This window comes from Schistocerca serialis, unplaced genomic scaffold (assembly GCF_023864345.2).
Source record: "Schistocerca serialis cubense isolate TAMUIC-IGC-003099 unplaced genomic scaffold, iqSchSeri2.2 HiC_scaffold_375, whole genome shotgun sequence".
Taxonomy (NCBI): Eukaryota; Metazoa; Arthropoda; class Insecta; order Orthoptera; family Acrididae; genus Schistocerca; species Schistocerca serialis.
Window position 1 is genome coordinate 1 of NW_026047949.1, and position 17,192 is coordinate 17,192.

General features: G+C 52.0%; 8 non-coding genes across 8 annotated transcripts; all 8 read right to left on the reverse strand.

The window, feature by feature from the left end:
* Positions 1 to 258: 258 nt before the first annotated feature.
* Positions 259 to 421, reverse strand: LOC126446128 (U1 spliceosomal RNA). Its single transcript, XR_007583242.1, has one exon. It is a non-coding gene; the product is annotated as a U1 spliceosomal RNA (small nuclear RNA).
* A 2,159-nt stretch (positions 422 to 2,580) lies between these two features.
* On the reverse strand, positions 2,581 to 2,744 carry LOC126446126 (U1 spliceosomal RNA). Its single transcript, XR_007583241.1, has one exon. It is a non-coding gene; the product is annotated as a U1 spliceosomal RNA (small nuclear RNA).
* Positions 2,745 to 4,906: 2,162 nt separating this feature from the next.
* On the reverse strand, positions 4,907 to 5,069 carry LOC126446129 (U1 spliceosomal RNA). The gene has a single exon (XR_007583243.1). It is a non-coding gene; the product is annotated as a U1 spliceosomal RNA (small nuclear RNA).
* A 2,157-nt stretch (positions 5,070 to 7,226) lies between these two features.
* On the reverse strand, positions 7,227 to 7,389 carry LOC126446130 (U1 spliceosomal RNA). Its single transcript, XR_007583244.1, has one exon. It is a non-coding gene; the product is annotated as a U1 spliceosomal RNA (small nuclear RNA).
* Positions 7,390 to 9,547: 2,158 nt separating this feature from the next.
* On the reverse strand, positions 9,548 to 9,710 carry LOC126446131 (U1 spliceosomal RNA). Its single transcript, XR_007583245.1, has one exon. It is a non-coding gene; the product is annotated as a U1 spliceosomal RNA (small nuclear RNA).
* Positions 9,711 to 11,867: 2,157 nt separating this feature from the next.
* Positions 11,868 to 12,030, reverse strand: LOC126446117 (U1 spliceosomal RNA). The gene has a single exon (XR_007583232.1). It is a non-coding gene; the product is annotated as a U1 spliceosomal RNA (small nuclear RNA).
* A 2,157-nt stretch (positions 12,031 to 14,187) lies between these two features.
* Positions 14,188 to 14,349, reverse strand: LOC126446125 (U1 spliceosomal RNA). Its single transcript, XR_007583240.1, has one exon. It is a non-coding gene; the product is annotated as a U1 spliceosomal RNA (small nuclear RNA).
* A 2,157-nt stretch (positions 14,350 to 16,506) lies between these two features.
* LOC126446118 (U1 spliceosomal RNA) lies at positions 16,507 to 16,669 on the reverse strand. Its single transcript, XR_007583233.1, has one exon. It is a non-coding gene; the product is annotated as a U1 spliceosomal RNA (small nuclear RNA).
* Positions 16,670 to 17,192: the final 523 nt, after the last annotated feature.

The window sequence follows — 17,192 nt, forward strand, 5'->3', positions numbered from 1 at the left end:
GTCGTACCAGAGTTAGACCGCTTGTGCCATCTCGCGGCTGCCGCTGCTACTACTGGTGCGCGTCCCCCGCGCTTATCGAACAGACAGTGTGCTCTGGCTCTGGGTTTGACGCCAGGTCGACGCAGACGTGTGGTACGCGCGTAGCGCGAGTGCTGCTGCGTTTGGGCAGTCCTTGCGGAACACGTTGCTGGCCGAGTGCTCAGACGCACTAGTTACGACTGCTACCACAGAATACTGCGTTTGCAATTGAAATAGACACCGGGACAGCGCGAACGCAAGTCCCGACTACCAAAAATTATGCGCCCGAGTTACTCACATTTGGAGTAATCGCGGGGGTCAGCTCGACCGAAGTGCAATGGAAGGGCCTCACCCCGGAGGAACCGCCTTCATGATCACGGTATCCCCTACGCCAGGTAAGTATGCATTCGTCGCGCCACAGGCGAGAATTTGTAGTGCCTCGCGCTATCGAGATGTAACGAGAGCTCCTGACGTTTCCGCAATCGGCGAACAGAATGGTGGCCGTCCATGTACCTGTCTCCTTACAAGAGAGCTATTGGCTGTCGAGTTAGATGGCAGACAGTCGCAACAACGCTCCTCTGCCGAGAAAAACGATGCATTTTGTGCGAGCAGCACCATACGGCTCGCGGCGCCGGCCGCTGCTGGGGTTAATTTACCGTTCCCTCCGGAAGATGGCGGGCCAAGTCCGGGTTGCCGCCTCCGGGCCCTCCTCTCCGTCTCCAACGAGCCCTCTTCCTCGGCTGTTGAAACCGCGAATGCGATCTGCGGAATGAGTGCTTTTTGCAGCCACAATGCAAGCCACACTTTACTTTCGCTCCTTCCAGGAGAGCCCTTAGTGCTAGCAAATACGGCAGCATTGTCACGCGCGGTCGACTGTCGCCGAGCAACTGAAGGACCACAGCTCAGACTGTCAGATGTTCTAAGAGAGCTGGATGCACTCGTGAGTGTTGTGCGCGAACGAACAAACAGGACGTCAGTGAACTCCAAGAACGAACATCAGCCAGCACGTTCGACATTCGACGCCGAGTAACAGAAGACACTTAAAAGGTAACACTTCTTTTTGCTTCTCCTTCCGAGTAGGACGTGGAAAGCTCGATCGAATATTTGTGCAAATTTTCATTCGGAATATGGACATATTTTCTTCGCGCATAAGAGAGAAAATAAAGTCTCATCCATGACAACATTTCAGCTGTGTCGGGTTGATTTCGAAGATGCAGATTAATTGTGCGGTATTTGGTAAACGATTGATACCTTGTAGCAATCTTGGCTTAGACGTGGATTAGGTAAAGATAAAACTAAATTGCTTTTTGTTTGTAAACACAACACGTCAGGTGTGTAACAAAGCGATGGGAAACAAGGAAGTCTCTTTTCTGTGAATGTAGTGATGCAACAACGAATTCACTGAGGGCTACCCGTTTCTGCAATTAGTAATTTATTGAAACTGCCGCTATTACGCGTCTGTCAATGTAGAACTGTGTGTGTTACAGAAGGCACTGTTCGGATATTTTGTCAGTGAGTAGGGAGAAATTGTGTTTTTAATTACACTTGTTACAGATGTTATTTCCATTCCATTCGAAACCTATCTGTTCTCACTCCAAGGGCGCCCATACGACAGACAGTTTGTACAGGGGGTGGGGGACGGCTGAATCTGGAGGTATGGTGTACTTTTAATATTTTGGAAGACGAATAGCGAGCTTGTAAAGAGGCCATAAACAGATTTGAAGTTCCGAACCTGGTAAAGACGTGTGTAATACAGACCTTTTGACTCGATTTCTTGCAAGAAAAACACCTGATAACATTGCGTTTTCTACTTTCCCTGGGGAGCCCCGAGTACAGGCGAAACACAACACCTGCGACGACAAGACATTCCTTACAGAAAGTAAACGCTCACTGTCGTGGCCTAATAAACAGCCTACAGCGGTTCTCGTCCCATCACCGAATTTGAGCAACGCTGGCCCTCGTTGTCAGTGTGGCCGCCTGGGAGCACAAGTGGCTGTTGCCTAGAATTTCTCTTCCCCGTTTTCGGTACAGTTGGCCACGTCATTTCACATCCCCGCAAGCTCCTCAAGTGCCGCAAGTCTGCAAGTCTCGGGACGCTACGCTAGACGCTTGCTGCCGGCCCCCTCATGTACCTGGCCACAGACGACAAAGCGTTCGGCTGGGCGACGCCTCGTGTACGCCGGCTCGCGCCACCGCGGTCGCCGCGCGTGCAGGGAATGCCGCGCCGTCCAATTGCGTTTGGCGCGCATTCCCCTGATGGACAGAGAAAGCCAAAAGTCGCCGTTCGGCCATTAATGTGGATGTCGTACCAGAGTTAGACCGCTTGTGCCATCTCGCGGCTGCCGCTGCTACTACTGGTGCGCGTCCCCCGCGCTTATCGAACAGACAGTGTGCTCTGGCTCTGGGTTTGACGCCAGGTCGACGCAGACGTGTGGTACGCGCGTAGCGCGAGTGCTGCTGCGTTTTGGCAGTCCCTTGCGGAACACGTTGCTGGCCGAGTGCTCAGACGCACTAGTTACCGACTGCTACCACAGAATACTGCGTTTGCAATTGAAATAGACACCGGGACAGCGCGAACGCAAGTCCCGACTACCAAAAATTATGCGCCCGAGTTACTCACATTTGGAGTAATCGCGGGGGTTCAGCTCGACCGAAGTGCAATGGAAGGGCCTCACCCCGGAGGAACCGCCTTCATGATCACGGTATCCCCTACGCCAGGTAAGTATGCATTCGTCGCGCCACAGGCGAGAATTTGTAGTGCCCTCGCGCTATCGAGATGTAACGAGAGCTCCTGACGTTTCCGCAATCGGCGAACAGAATGGTGGCCGTCCATGTACCTGTCTCCTTACAAGAGAGCTATTGGCTGTCGAGTTAGATGGCAGACAGTCGCAACAACGCTCCTCTGCCGAGAAAAACGATGCATTTTGTGCGAGCAGCACCATACGGGCTCGCGGCGCCGGCCGCTGCTGGGGTTAATTTACCGTTCCCCTCCGGAAGATGGCGGGCCAAGTCCGGGTTGCCGCCTCCGGGCCCTCCTCTCCGTCTCCAACGAGCCCTCTTCCTCGCTGTTGAAACCGCGAATGCGATCTGCGGAATGAGTGCTTTTTGCAGCCACAATGCAAGCCACACTTTACTTTCGCTCCTTCCAGGAGAGCCCTTAGTGCTAGCAAATACGGCAGCATTGTCACGCGCGGTCGACTGTCGCCGAGCAACTGAAGGACCACAGCTCAGACTGTCAGATGTTCTAAGAGAGCTGGATGCACTCGTGAGTGTTGTGCGCGACGAACAAACAGGACGTCAGTGAACTCCAAGAACGAACATCAGCCAGCACGTTCGACATTCGACGCCGAGTAACAGAAGACACTTAAAAGGTAACACTTCTTTTTGCTTCTCCTTCCGAGTAGGACGTGGAAAGCTCGATCGAATATTTGTTGCAAATTTTCATTCGGAATATGGACATATTTTCTTCGCGCATAAGAGAGAAAAATAAAGTCTCATCCATGACAACATTTCAGCTGTGTCGGGTTGATTTCGAAGATGCAGATTAATTGTGCGGTATTTGGTAAACGATTGATACCTTGTAGCAATCTTGGCTTAGACGTGGATTAGGTAAAGATAAAACTAAATTGCTTTTTGTTTGTAAACACAACACGTCAGGTGTGTAACAAAGCGATGGGAAACAAGGAAGTCTCTTTTCTGTGAATGTAGTGATGCAACAACGAATTCACTGAGGGCTACCCGTTTCTGCAATTAGTAATTTATTGAAACTGCCGCTATTACGCGTCTGTCAATGTAGAACTGTGTGTGTTACAGAAGGCACTGTTCGGATATTTTGTCAGTGAGTAGGGGAGAAATTGTGTTTTTAATTACACTTGTTACAGATGTTATTTCCATTCCATTCGAAACCTATCTGTTCTCACTCCAAGGGCGCCCATACGACAGACAGTTTGTACAGGGGGTGGGGGACGGCTGAATCTGGAGGTATGGTGTACTTTTAATATTTTGGAAGACGAATAGCGAGCTTGTAAAGAGGCCATAAACAGATTTGAAGTTCCGAACCTGGTAAAGACGTGTGTAATACAGACCTTTTGACTCGATTTCTTGCAAGAAAAACACCTGATAACATTGCGTTTTCTACTTTCCCTGGGAGCCCCGAGTACAGGCGAAACACAACACCTGCGACGACAAGACATTCCTTACAGAAAGTAAACGCTCACTGTCGTGGCCTAATAAACAGCCTACAGCGGTTCTCGTCCCATCACCGAATTTGAGCAACGCTGGCCCTCGTTGTCAGTGTGGCCGCCTGGGAGCACAAGTGGCTGTTGCCTAGAATTTCTCTTCCCCGTTTTCGGTACAGTTGGCCACGTCATTTCACATCCCCGCAAGCTCCTCAAGTGCCGCAAGTCTGCAAGTCTCGGGGACGCTACGCTAGACGCTTGCTGCCGGCCCCCTCATGTACCTGGCCACAGACGACAAAGCGTTCGGCTGGGCGACGCCTCGTGTACGCCGGCTCGCGCCACCGCGGTCGCCGCGCGTGCAGGGAATGCCGCGCCGTCCAATTGCGTTTGGCGCGCATTCCCCTGATGGACAGAGAAAGCCAAAAGTCGCCGTTCGGCCATTAATGTGGATGTCGTACCAGAGTTAGACCGCTTGTGCCATCTCGCGGCTGCCGCTGCTACTACTGGTGCGCGTCCCCCGCGCTTATCGAACAGACAGTGTGCTCTGGCTCTGGGTTTGACGCCAGGTCGACGCAGACGTGTGGTACGCGCGTAGCGCGAGTGCTGCTGCGTTTGGCAGTCCCTTGCGGAACACGTTGCTGGCCGAGTGCTCAGACGCACTAGTTACCGACTGCTACCACAGAATACTGCGTTTGCAATTGAAATAGACACCGGGACAGCGCGAACGCAAGTCCCGACTACCAAAAATTATGCGCCCGAGTTACTCACATTTGGAGTAATCGCGGGGGTCAGCTCGACCGAAGTGCAATGGAAGGGCCTCACCCCGGAGGAACCGCCTTCATGATCACGGTATCCCCTACGCCAGGTAAGTATGCATTCGTCGCGCCACAGGCGAGAATTTGTAGTGCCTCGCGCTATCGAGATGTAACGAGAGCTCCTGACGTTTCCGCAATCGGCGAACAGAATGGTGGCCGTCCATGTACCTGTCTCCTTACAAGAGAGCTATTGGCTGTCGAGTTAGATGGCAGACAGTCGCAACAACGCTCCTCTGCCGAGAAAAACGATGCATTTTGTGCGAGCAGCACCATACGGCTCGCGGCGCCGGCCGCTGCTGGGGTTAATTTACCGTTCCCTCCGGAAGATGGCGGGCCAAGTCCGGGTTGCCGCCTCCGGGCCCTCCTCTCCGTCTCCAACGAGCCCTCTTCCTCGGCTGTTGAAACCGCGAATGCGATCTGCGGAATGAGTGCTTTTTGCAGCCACAATGCAAGCCACACTTTACTTTCGCTCCTTCCAGGAGAGCCCTTAGTGCTAGCAAATACGGCAGCATTGTCACGCGCGGTCGACTGTCGCCGAGCAACTGAAGGACCACAGCTCAGACTGTCAGATGTTCTAAGAGAGCTGGATGCACTCGTGAGTGTTGTGCGCGACGAACAAACAGGACGTCAGTGAACTCCAAGAACGAACATCAGCCAGCACGTTCGACATTCGACGCCGAGTAACAGAAGACACTTAAAAGGTAACACTTCTTTTTGCTTCTCCTTCCGAGTAGGACGTGGAAAGCTCGATCGAATATTTGTGCAAATTTTCATTCGGAATATGGACATATTTTCTTCGCGCATAAGAGAGAAAAATAAAGTCTCATCCATGACAACATTTCAGCTGTGTCGGGTTGATTTCGAAGATGCAGATTAATTGTGCGGTATTTGGTAAACGATTGATACCTTGTAGCAATCTTGGCTTAGACGTGGATTAGGTAAAGATAAAACTAAATTGCTTTTTGTTTGTAAACACAACACGTCAGGTGTGTAACAAAGCGATGGGAAACAAGGAAGTCTCTTTTCTGTGAATGTAGTGATGCAACAACGAATTCACTGAGGGCTACCCGTTTCTGCAATTAGTAATTTATTGAAACTGCCGCTATTACGCGTCTGTCAATGTAGAACTGTGTGTGTTACAGAAGGCACTGTTCGGATATTTTGTCAGTGAGTAGGGAGAAATTGTGTTTTTAATTACACTTGTTACAGATGTTATTTCCATTCCATTCGAAACCTATCTGTTCTCACTCCAAGGGCGCCCATACGACAGACAGTTTGTACAGGGGGTGGGGGACGGCTGAATCTGGAGGTATGGTGTACTTTTAATATTTTGGAAGACGAATAGCGAGCTTGTAAAGAGGCCATAAACAGATTTGAAGTTCCGAACCTGGTAAAGACGTGTGTAATACAGACCTTTTGACTCGATTTCTTGCAAGAAAAACACCTGATAACATTGCGTTTTCTACTTTCCCTGGGAGCCCCGAGTACAGGCGAAACACAACACCTGCGACGACAAGACATTCCTTACAGAAAGTAAACGCTCACTGTCGTGGCCTAATAAACAGCCTACAGCGGTTCTCGTCCCATCACCGAATTTGAGCAACGCTGGCCCTCGTTGTCAGTGTGGCCGCCTGGGAGCACAAGTGGCTGTTGCCTAGAATTTCTCTTCCCCGTTTTCGGTACAGTTGGCCACGTCATTTCACATCCCCGCAAGCTCCTCAAGTGCCGCAAGTCTGCAAGTCTCGGGACGCTACGCTAGACGCTTGCTGCCGGCCCCCTCATGTACCTGGCCACAGACGACAAAGCGTTCGGCTGGGCGACGCCTCGTGTACGCCGGCTCGCGCCACCGCGGTCGCCGCGCGTGCAGGGAATGCCGCGCCGTCCAATTGCGTTTGGCGCGCATTCCCCTGATGGACAGAGAAAGCCAAAAGTCGCCGTTCGGCCATTAATGTGGATGTCGTACCAGAGTTAGACCGCTTGTGCCATCTCGCGGCTGCCGCTGCTACTACTGGTGCGCGTCCCCCGCGCTTATCGAACAGACAGTGTGCTCTGGCTCTGGGTTTGACGCCAGGTCGACGCAGACGTGTGGTACGCGCGTAGCGCGAGTGCTGCTGCGTTTGGCAGTCCCTTGCGGAACACGTTGCTGGCCGAGTGCTCAGACGCACTAGTTACCGACTGCTACCACAGAATACTGCGTTTGCAATTGAAATAGACACCGGGACAGCGCGAACGCAAGTCCCGACTACCAAAAATTATGCGCCCGAGTTACTCACATTTGGAGTAATCGCGGGGGTCAGCTCGACCGAAGTGCAATGGAAGGGCCTCACCCCGGAGGAACCGCCTTCATGATCACGGTATCCCCTACGCCAGGTAAGTATGCATTCGTCGCGCCACAGGCGAGAATTTGTAGTGCCTCGCGCTATCGAGATGTAACGAGAGCTCCTGACGTTTCCGCAATCGGCGAACAGAATGGTGGCCGTCCATGTACCTGTCTCCTTACAAGAGAGCTATTGGCTGTCGAGTTAGATGGCAGACAGTCGCAACAACGCTCCTCTGCCGAGAAAAACGATGCATTTTGTGCGAGCAGCACCATACGGCTCGCGGCGCCGGCCGCTGCTGGGGTTAATTTACCGTTCCCTCCGGAAGATGGCGGGCCAAGTCCGGGTTGCCGCCTCCGGGCCCTCCTCTCCGTCTCCAACGAGCCCTCTTCCTCGGCTGTTGAAACCGCGAATGCGATCTGCGGAATGAGTGCTTTTTGCAGCCACAATGCAAGCCACACTTTACTTTCGCTCCTTCCAGGAGAGCCCTTAGTGCTAGCAAATACGGCAGCATTGTCACGCGCGGTCGACTGTCGCCGAGCAACTGAAGGACCACAGCTCAGACTGTCAGATGTTCTAAGAGAGCTGGATGCACTCGTGAGTGTTGTGCGCGACGAACAAACAGGACGTCAGTGAACTCCAAGAACGAACATCAGCCAGCACGTTCGACATTCGACGCCGAGTAACAGAAGACACTTAAAAGGTAACACTTCTTTTTGCTTCTCCTTCCGAGTAGGACGTGGAAAGCTCGATCGAATATTTGTGCAAATTTTCATTCGGAATATGGACATATTTTCTTCGCGCATAAGAGAGAAAAATAAAGTCTCATCCATGACAACATTTCAGCTGTGTCGGGTTGATTTCGAAGATGCAGATTAATTGTGCGGTATTTGGTAAACGATTGATACCTTGTAGCAATCTTGGCTTAGACGTGGATTAGGTAAAGATAAAACTAAATTGCTTTTTGTTTGTAAACACAACACGTCAGGTGTGTAACAAAGCGATGGGAAACAAGGAAGTCTCTTTTCTGTGAATGTAGTGATGCAACAACGAATTCACTGAGGGCTACCCGTTTCTGCAATTAGTAATTTATTGAAACTGCCGCTATTACGCGTCTGTCAATGTAGAACTGTGTGTGTTACAGAAGGCACTGTTCGGATATTTTGTCAGTGAGTAGGGAGAAATTGTGTTTTTAATTACACTTGTTACAGATGTTATTTCCATTCCATTCGAAACCTATCTGTTCTCACTCCAAGGGCGCCCATACGACAGACAGTTTGTACAGGGGGTGGGGGACGGCTGAATCTGGAGGTATGTGTGTACTTTTAATATTTTGGAAGACGAATAGCGAGCTTGTAAAGAGGCCATAAACAGATTTGAAGTTCCGAACCTGGTAAAGACGTGTGTAATACAGACCTTTTGACTCGATTTCTTGCAAGAAAAACACCTGATAACATTGCGTTTTCTACTTTCCCTGGGAGCCCCGAGTACAGGCGAAACACAACACCTGCGACGACAAGACATTCCTTACAGAAAGTAAACGCTCACTGTCGTGGCCTAATAAACAGCCTACAGCGGTTCTCGTCCCATCACCGAATTTGAGCAACGCTGGCCCTCGTTGTCAGTGTGGCCGCCTGGGAGCACAAGTGGCTGTTGCCTAGAATTTCTCTTCCCCGTTTTCGGTACAGTTGGCCACGTCATTTCACATCCCCGCAAGCTCCTCAAGTGCCGCAAGTCTGCAAGTCTCGGGACGCTACGCTAGACGCTTGCTGCCGGCCCCCTCATGTACCTGGCCACAGACGACAAAGCGTTCGGCTGGGCGACGCCTCGTGTACGCCGGCTCGCGCCACCGCGGTCGCCGCGCGTGCAGGGAATGCCGCGCCGTCCAATTGCGTTTGGCGCGCATTCCCCTGATGGACAGAGAAAGCCAAAAGTCGCCGTTCGGCCATTAATGTGGATGTCGTACCAGAGTTAGACCGCTTGTGCCATCTCGCGGCTGCCGCTGCTACTACTGGTGCGCGTCCCCCGCGCTTATCGAACAGACAGTGTGCTCTGGCTCTGGGTTTGACGCCAGGTCGACGCAGACGTGTGGTACGCGCGTAGCGCGAGTGCTGCTGCGTTTGGCAGTCCCTTGCGGAACACGTTGCTGGCCGAGTGCTCAGACGCACTAGTTACCGACTGCTACCACAGAATACTGCGTTTGCAATTGAAATAGACACCGGGACAGCGCGAACGCAAGTCCCGACTACCAAAAATTATGCGCCCGAGTTACTCACATTTGGAGTAATCGCGGGGGTCAGCTCGACCGAAGTGCAATGGAAGGGCCTCACCCCGGAGGAACCGCCTTCATGATCACGGTATCCCCTACGCCAGGTAAGTATGCATTCGTCGCGCCACAGGCGAGAATTTGTAGTGCCTCGCGCTATCGAGATGTAACGAGAGCTCCTGACGTTTCCGCAATCGGCGAACAGAATGGTGGCCGTCCATGTACCTGTCTCCTTACAAGAGAGCTATTGGCTGTCGAGTTAGATGGCAGACAGTCGCAACAACGCTCCTCTGCCGAGAAAAACGATGCATTTTGTGCGAGCAGCACCATACGGCTCGCGGCGCCGGCCGCTGCTGGGGTTAATTTACCGTTCCCTCCGGAAGATGGCGGGCCAAGTCCGGGTTGCCGCCTCCGGGCCCTCCTCTCCGTCTCCAACGAGCCCTCTTCCTCGGCTGTTGAAACCGCGAATGCGATCTGCGGAATGAGTGCTTTTTGCAGCCACAATGCAAGCCACACTTTACTTTCGCTCCTTCCAGGAGAGCCCTTAGTGCTAGCAAATACGGCAGCATTGTCACGCGCGGTCGACTGTCGCCGAGCAACTGAAGGACCACAGCTCAGACTGTCAGATGTTCTAAGAGAGCTGGATGCACTCGTGAGTGTTGTGCGCGACGAACAAACAGGACGTCAGTGAACTCCAAGAACGAACATCAGCCAGCACGTTCGACATTCGACGCCGAGTAACAGAAGACACTTAAAAGGTAACACTTCTTTTTGCTTCTCCTTCCGAGTAGGACGTGGAAAGCTCGATCGAATATTTGTGCAAATTTTCATTCGGAATATGGACATATTTTCTTCGCGCATAAGAGAGAAAAATAAAGTCTCATCCATGACAACATTTCAGCTGTGTCGGGTTGATTTCGAAGATGCAGATTAATTGTGCGGTATTTGGTAAACGATTGATACCTTGTAGCAATCTTGGCTTAGACGTGGATTAGGTAAAGATAAAACTAAATTGCTTTTTGTTTGTAAACACAACACGTCAGGTGTGTAACAAAGCGATGGGAAACAAGGAAGTCTCTTTTCTGTGAATGTAGTGATGCAACAACGAATTCACTGAGGGCTACCCGTTTCTGCAATTAGTAATTTATTGAAACTGCCGCTATTACGCGTCTGTCAATGTAGAACTGTGTGTGTTACAGAAGGCACTGTTCGGATATTTTGTCAGTGAGTAGGGAGAAATTGTGTTTTTAATTACACTTGTTACAGATGTTATTTCCATTCCATTCGAAACCTATCTGTTCTCACTCCAAGGGCGCCCATACGACAGACAGTTTGTACAGGGGGTGGGGGACGGCTGAATCTGGAGGTATGGTGTACTTTTAATATTTTGGAAGACGAATAGCGAGCTTGTAAAGAGGCCATAAACAGATTTGAAGTTCCGAACCTGGTAAAGACGTGTGTAATACAGACCTTTTGACTCGATTTCTTGCAAGAAAAACACCTGATAACATTGCGTTTTCTACTTTCCCTGGGAGCCCCGAGTACAGGCGAAACACAACACCTGCGACGACAAGACATTCCTTACAGAAAGTAAACGCTCACTGTCGTGGCCTAATAAACAGCCTACAGCGGTTCTCGTCCCATCACCGAATTTGAGCAACGCTGGCCCTCGTTGTCAGTGTGGCCGCCTGGGAGCACAAGTGGCTGTTGCCTAGAATTTCTCTTCCCCGTTTTCGGTACAGTTGGCCACGTCATTTCACATCCCCGCAAGCTCCTCAAGTGCCGCAAGTCTGCAAGTCTCGGGACGCTACGCTAGACGCTTGCTGCCGGCCCCCTCATGTACCTGGCCACAGACGACAAAGCGTTCGGCTGGGCGACGCCTCGTGTACGCCGGCTCGCGCCACCGCGGTCGCCGCGCGTGCAGGGAATGCCGCGCCGTCCAATTGCGTTTGGCGCGCATTCCCCTGATGGACAGAGAAAGCCAAAAGTCGCCGTTCGGCCATTAATGTGGATGTCGTACCAGAGTTAGACCGCTTGTGCCATCTCGCGGCTGCCGCTGCTACTACTGGTGCGCGTCCCCCGCGCTTATCGAACAGACAGTGTGCTCTGGCTCTGGGTTTGACGCCAGGTCGACGCAGACGTGTGGTACGCGCGTAGCGCGAGTGCTGCTGCGTTTGGCAGTCCCTTGCGGAACACGTTGCTGGCCGAGTGCTCAGACGCACTAGTTACCGACTGCTACCACAGAATACTGCGTTTGCAATTGAAATAGACACCGGGACAGCGCGAACGCAAGTCCCGACTACCAAAAATTATGCGCCCGAGTTACTCACATTTGGAGTAATCGCGGGGGTCAGCTCGACCGAAGTGCAATGGAAGGGCCTCACCCCGGAGGAACCGCCTTCATGATCACGGTATCCCCTACGCCAGGTAAGTATGCATTCGTCGCGCCACAGGCGAGAATTTGTAGTGCCTCGCGCTATCGAGATGTAACGAGAGCTCCTGACGTTTCCGCAATCGGCGAACAGAATGGTGGCCGTCCATGTACCTGTCTCCTTACAAGAGAGCTATTGGCTGTCGAGTTAGATGGCAGACAGTCGCAACAACGCTCCTCTGCCGAGAAAAACGATGCATTTTGTGCGAGCAGCACCATACGGCTCGCGGCGCCGGCCGCTGCTGGGGTTAATTTACCGTTCCCTCCGGAAGATGGCGGGCCAAGTCCGGGTTGCCGCCTCCGGGCCCTCCTCTCCGTCTCCAACGAGCCCTCTTCCTCGGCTGTTGAAACCGCGAATGCGATCTGCGGAATGAGTGCTTTTTGCAGCCACAATGCAAGCCACACTTTACTTTCGCTCCTTCCAGGAGAGCCCTTAGTGCTAGCAAATACGGCAGCATTGTCACGCGCGGTCGACTGTCGCCGAGCAACTGAAGGACCACAGCTCAGACTGTCAGATGTTCTAAGAGAGCTGGATGCACTCGTGAGTGTTGTGCGCGACGAACAAACAGGACGTCAGTGAACTCCAAGAACGAACATCAGCCAGCACGTTCGACATTCGACGCCGAGTAACAGAAGACACTTAAAAGGTAACACTTCTTTTTGCTTCTCCTTCCGAGTAGGACGTGGAAAGCTCGATCGAATATTTGTGCAAATTTTCATTCGGAATATGGACATATTTTCTTCGCGCATAAGAGAGAAAAATAAAGTCTCATCCATGACAACATTTCAGCTGTGTCGGGTTGATTTCGAAGATGCAGATTAATTGTGCGGTATTTGGTAAACGATTGATACCTTGTAGCAATCTTGGCTTAGACGTGGATTAGGTAAAGATAAAACTAAATTGCTTTTTGTTTGTAAACACAACACGTCAGGTGTGTAACAAAGCGATGGGAAACAAGGAAGTCTCTTTTCTGTGAATGTAGTGATGCAACAACGAATTCACTGAGGGCTACCCGTTTCTGCAATTAGTAATTTATTGAAACTGCCGCTATTACGCGTCTGTCAATGTAGAACTGTGTGTGTTACAGAAGGCACTGTTCGGATATTTTGTCAGTGAGTAGGGAGAAATTGTGTTTTTAATTACACTTGTTACAGATGTTATTTCCATTCCATTCGAAACCTATCTGTTCTCACTCCAAGGGCGCCCATACGACAGACAGTTTGTACAGGGGGTGGGGGACGGCTGAATCTGGAGGTATGGTGTACTTTTAATATTTTGGAAGACGAATAGCGAGCTTGTAAAGAGGCCATAAACAGATTTGAAGTTCCGAACCTGGTAAAGACGTGTGTAATACAGACCTTTTGACTCGATTTCTTGCAAGAAAAACACCTGATAACATTGCGTTTTCTACTTTCCCTGGGAGCCCCGAGTACAGGCGAAACACAACACCTGCGACGACAAGACATTCCTTACAGAAAGTAAACGCTCACTGTCGTGGCCTAATAAACAGCCTACAGCGGTTCTCGTCCCATCACCGAATTTGAGCAACGCTGGCCCTCGTTGTCAGTGTGGCCGCCTGGGAGCACAAGTGGCTGTTGCCTAGAATTTCTCTTCCCCGTTTTCGGTACAGTTGGCCACGTCATTTCACATCCCCGCAAGCTCCTCAAGTGCCGCAAGTCTGCAAGTCTCGGGACGCTACGCTAGACGCTTGCTGCCGGCCCCCTCATGTACCTGGCCACAGACGACAAAGCGTTCGGCTGGGCGACGCCTCGTGTACGCCGGCTCGCGCCACCGCGGTCGCCGCGCGTGCAGGGAATGCCGCGCCGTCCAATTGCGTTTGGCGCGCATTCCCCTGATGGACAGAGAAAGCCAAAAGTCGCCGTTCGGCCATTAATGTGGATGTCGTACCAGAGTTAGACCGCTTGTGCCATCTCGCGGCTGCCGCTGCTACTACTGGTGCGCGTCCCCCGCGCTTATCGAACAGACAGTGTGCTCTGGCTCTGGGTTTGACGCCAGGTCGACGCAGACGTGTGGTACGCGCGTAGCGCGAGTGCTGCTGCGTTTGGCAGTCCCTTGCGGAACACGTTGCTGGCCGAGTGCTCAGACGCACTAGTTACCGACTGCTACCACAGAATACTGCGTTTGCAATTGAAATAGACACCGGGACAGCGCGAACGCAAGTCCCGACTACCAAAAATTATGCGCCCGAGTTACTCACATTTGGAGTAATCGCGGGGGTCAGCTCGACCGAAGTGCAATGGAAGGGCCTCACCCGGAGGAACCGCCTTCATGATCACGGTATCCCCTACGCCAGGTAAGTATGCATTCGTCGCGCCACAGGCGAGAATTTGTAGTGCCTCGCGCTATCGAGATGTAACGAGAGCTCCTGACGTTTCCGCAATCGGCGAACAGAATGGTGGCCGTCCATGTACCTGTCTCCTTACAAGAGAGCTATTGGCTGTCGAGTTAGATGGCAGACAGTCGCAACAACGCTCCTCTGCCGAGAAAAACGATGCATTTTGTGCGAGCAGCACCATACGGCTCGCGGCGCCGGCCGCTGCTGGGGTTAATTTACCGTTCCCTCCGGAAGATGGCGGGCCAAGTCCGGGTTGCCGCCTCCGGGCCCTCCTCTCCGTCTCCAACGAGCCCTCTTCCTCGGCTGTTGAAACCGCGAATGCGATCTGCGGAATGAGTGCTTTTTGCAGCCACAATGCAAGCCACACTTTACTTTCGCTCCTTCCAGGAGAGCCCTTAGTGCTAGCAAATACGGCAGCATTGTCACGCGCGGTCGACTGTCGCCGAGCAACTGAAGGACCACAGCTCAGACTGTCAGATGTTCTAAGAGAGCTGGATGCACTCGTGAGTGTTGTGCGCGACGAACAAACAGGACGTCAGTGAACTCCAAGAACGAACATCAGCCAGCACGTTCGACATTCGACGCCGAGTAACAGAAGACACTTAAAAGGTAACACTTCTTTTTGCTTCTCCTTCCGAGTAGGACGTGGAAAGCTCGATCGAATATTTGTGCAAATTTTCATTCGGAATATGGACATATTTTCTTCGCGCATAAGAGAGAAAAATAAAGTCTCATCCATGACAACATTTCAGCTGTGTCGGGTTGATTTCGAAGATGCAGATTAATTGTGCGGTATTTGGTAAACGATTGATACCTTGTAGCAATCTTGGCTTAGACGTGGATTAGGTAAAGATAAAACTAAATTGCTTTTTGTTTGTAAACACAACACGTCAGGTGTGTAACAAAGCGATGGGAAACAAGGAAGTCTCTTTTCTGTGAATGTAGTGATGCAACAACGAATTCACTGAGGGCTACCCGTTTCTGCAATTAGTAATTTATTGAAACTGCCGCTATTACGCGTCTGTCAATGTAGAACTGTGTGTGTTACAGAAGGCACTGTTCGGATATTTTGTCAGTGAGTAGGGAGAAATTGTGTTTTTAATTACACTTGTTACAGATGTTATTTCCATTCCATTCGAAACCTATCTGTTCTCACTCCAAGGGCGCCCATACGACAGACAGTTTGTACAGGGGGTGGGGGACGGCTGAATCTGGAGGTATGGTGTACTTTTAATATTTTGGAAGACGAATAGCGAGCTTGTAAAGAGGCCATAAACAGATTTGAAGTTCCGAACCTGGTAAAGACGTGTGTAATACAGACCTTTTGACTCGATTTCTTGCAAGAAAAACACCTGATAACATTGCGTTTTCTACTTTCCCTGGGAGCCCCGAGTACAGGCGAAACACAACACCTGCGACGACAAGACATTCCTTACAGAAAGTAAACGCTCACTGTCGTGGCCTAATAAACAGCCTACAGCGGTTCTCGTCCCATCACCGAATTTGAGCAACGCTGGCCCTCGTTGTCAGTGTGGCCGCCTGGGAGCACAAGTGGCTGTTGCCTAGAATTTCTCTTCCCCGTTTTCGGTACAGTTGGCCACGTCATTTCACATCCCCGCAAGCTCCTCAAGTGCCGCAAGTCTGCAAGTCTCGGGACGCTACGCTAGACGCTTGCTGCCGGCCCCCTCATGTACCTGGCCACAGACGACAAAGCGTTCGGCTGGGCGACGCCTCGTGTACGCCGGCTCGCGCCACCGCGGTCGCCGCGCGTGCAGGGAATGCCGCGCCGTCCAATTGCGTTTGGCGCGCATTCCCCTGATGGACAGAGAAAGCCAAAAGTCGCCGTTCGGCCATTAATGTGGATGTCGTACCAGAGTTAGACCGCTTGTGCCATCTCGCGGCTGCCGCTGCTACTACTGGTGCGCGTCCCCCGCGCTTATCGAACAGACAGTGTGCTCTGGCTCTGGGTTTGACGCCAGGTCGACGCAGACGTGTGGTACGCGCGTAGCGCGAGTGCTGCTGCGTTTGGCAGTCCCTTGCGGAACACGTTGCTGGCCGAGTGCTCAGACGCACTAGTTACCGACTGCTACCACAGAATACTGCGTTTGCAATTGAAATAGACACCGGGACAGCGCGAACGCAAGTCCCGACTACCAAAAATTATGCGCCCGAGTTACTCACATTTGGAGTAATCGCGGGGGTCAGCTCGACCGAAGTGCAATGGAAGGGCCTCACCCCGGAGGAACCGCCTTCATGATCACGGTATCCCCTACGCCAGGTAAGTATGCATTCGTCGCGCCACAGGCGAGAATTTGTAGTGCCTCGCGCTATCGAGATGTAACGAGAGCTCCTGACGTTTCCGCAATCGGCGAACAGAATGGTGGCCGTCCATGTACCTGTCTCCTTACAAGAGAGCTATTGGCTGTCGAGTTAGATGGCAGACAGTCGCAACAACGCTCCTCTGCCGAGAAAAACGATGCATTTTGTGCGAGCAGCACCATACGGCTCGCGGCGCCGGCCGCTGCTGGGGTTAATTTACCGTTCCCTCCGGAAGATGGCGGGCCAAGTCCGGGTTGCCGCCTCCGGGCCCTCCTCTCCGTCTCCAACGAGCCCTCTTCCTCGGCTGTTGAAACCGCGAATGCGATCTGCGGAATGAGTGCTTTTTGCAGCCACAATGCAAGCCACACTTTACTTTCGCTCCTTCCAGGAGAGCCCTTAGTGCTAGCAAATACGGCAGCATTGTCACGCGCGGTCGACTGTCGCCGAGCAACTGAAGGACCACAGCTCAGACTGTCAGATGTTCTAAGAG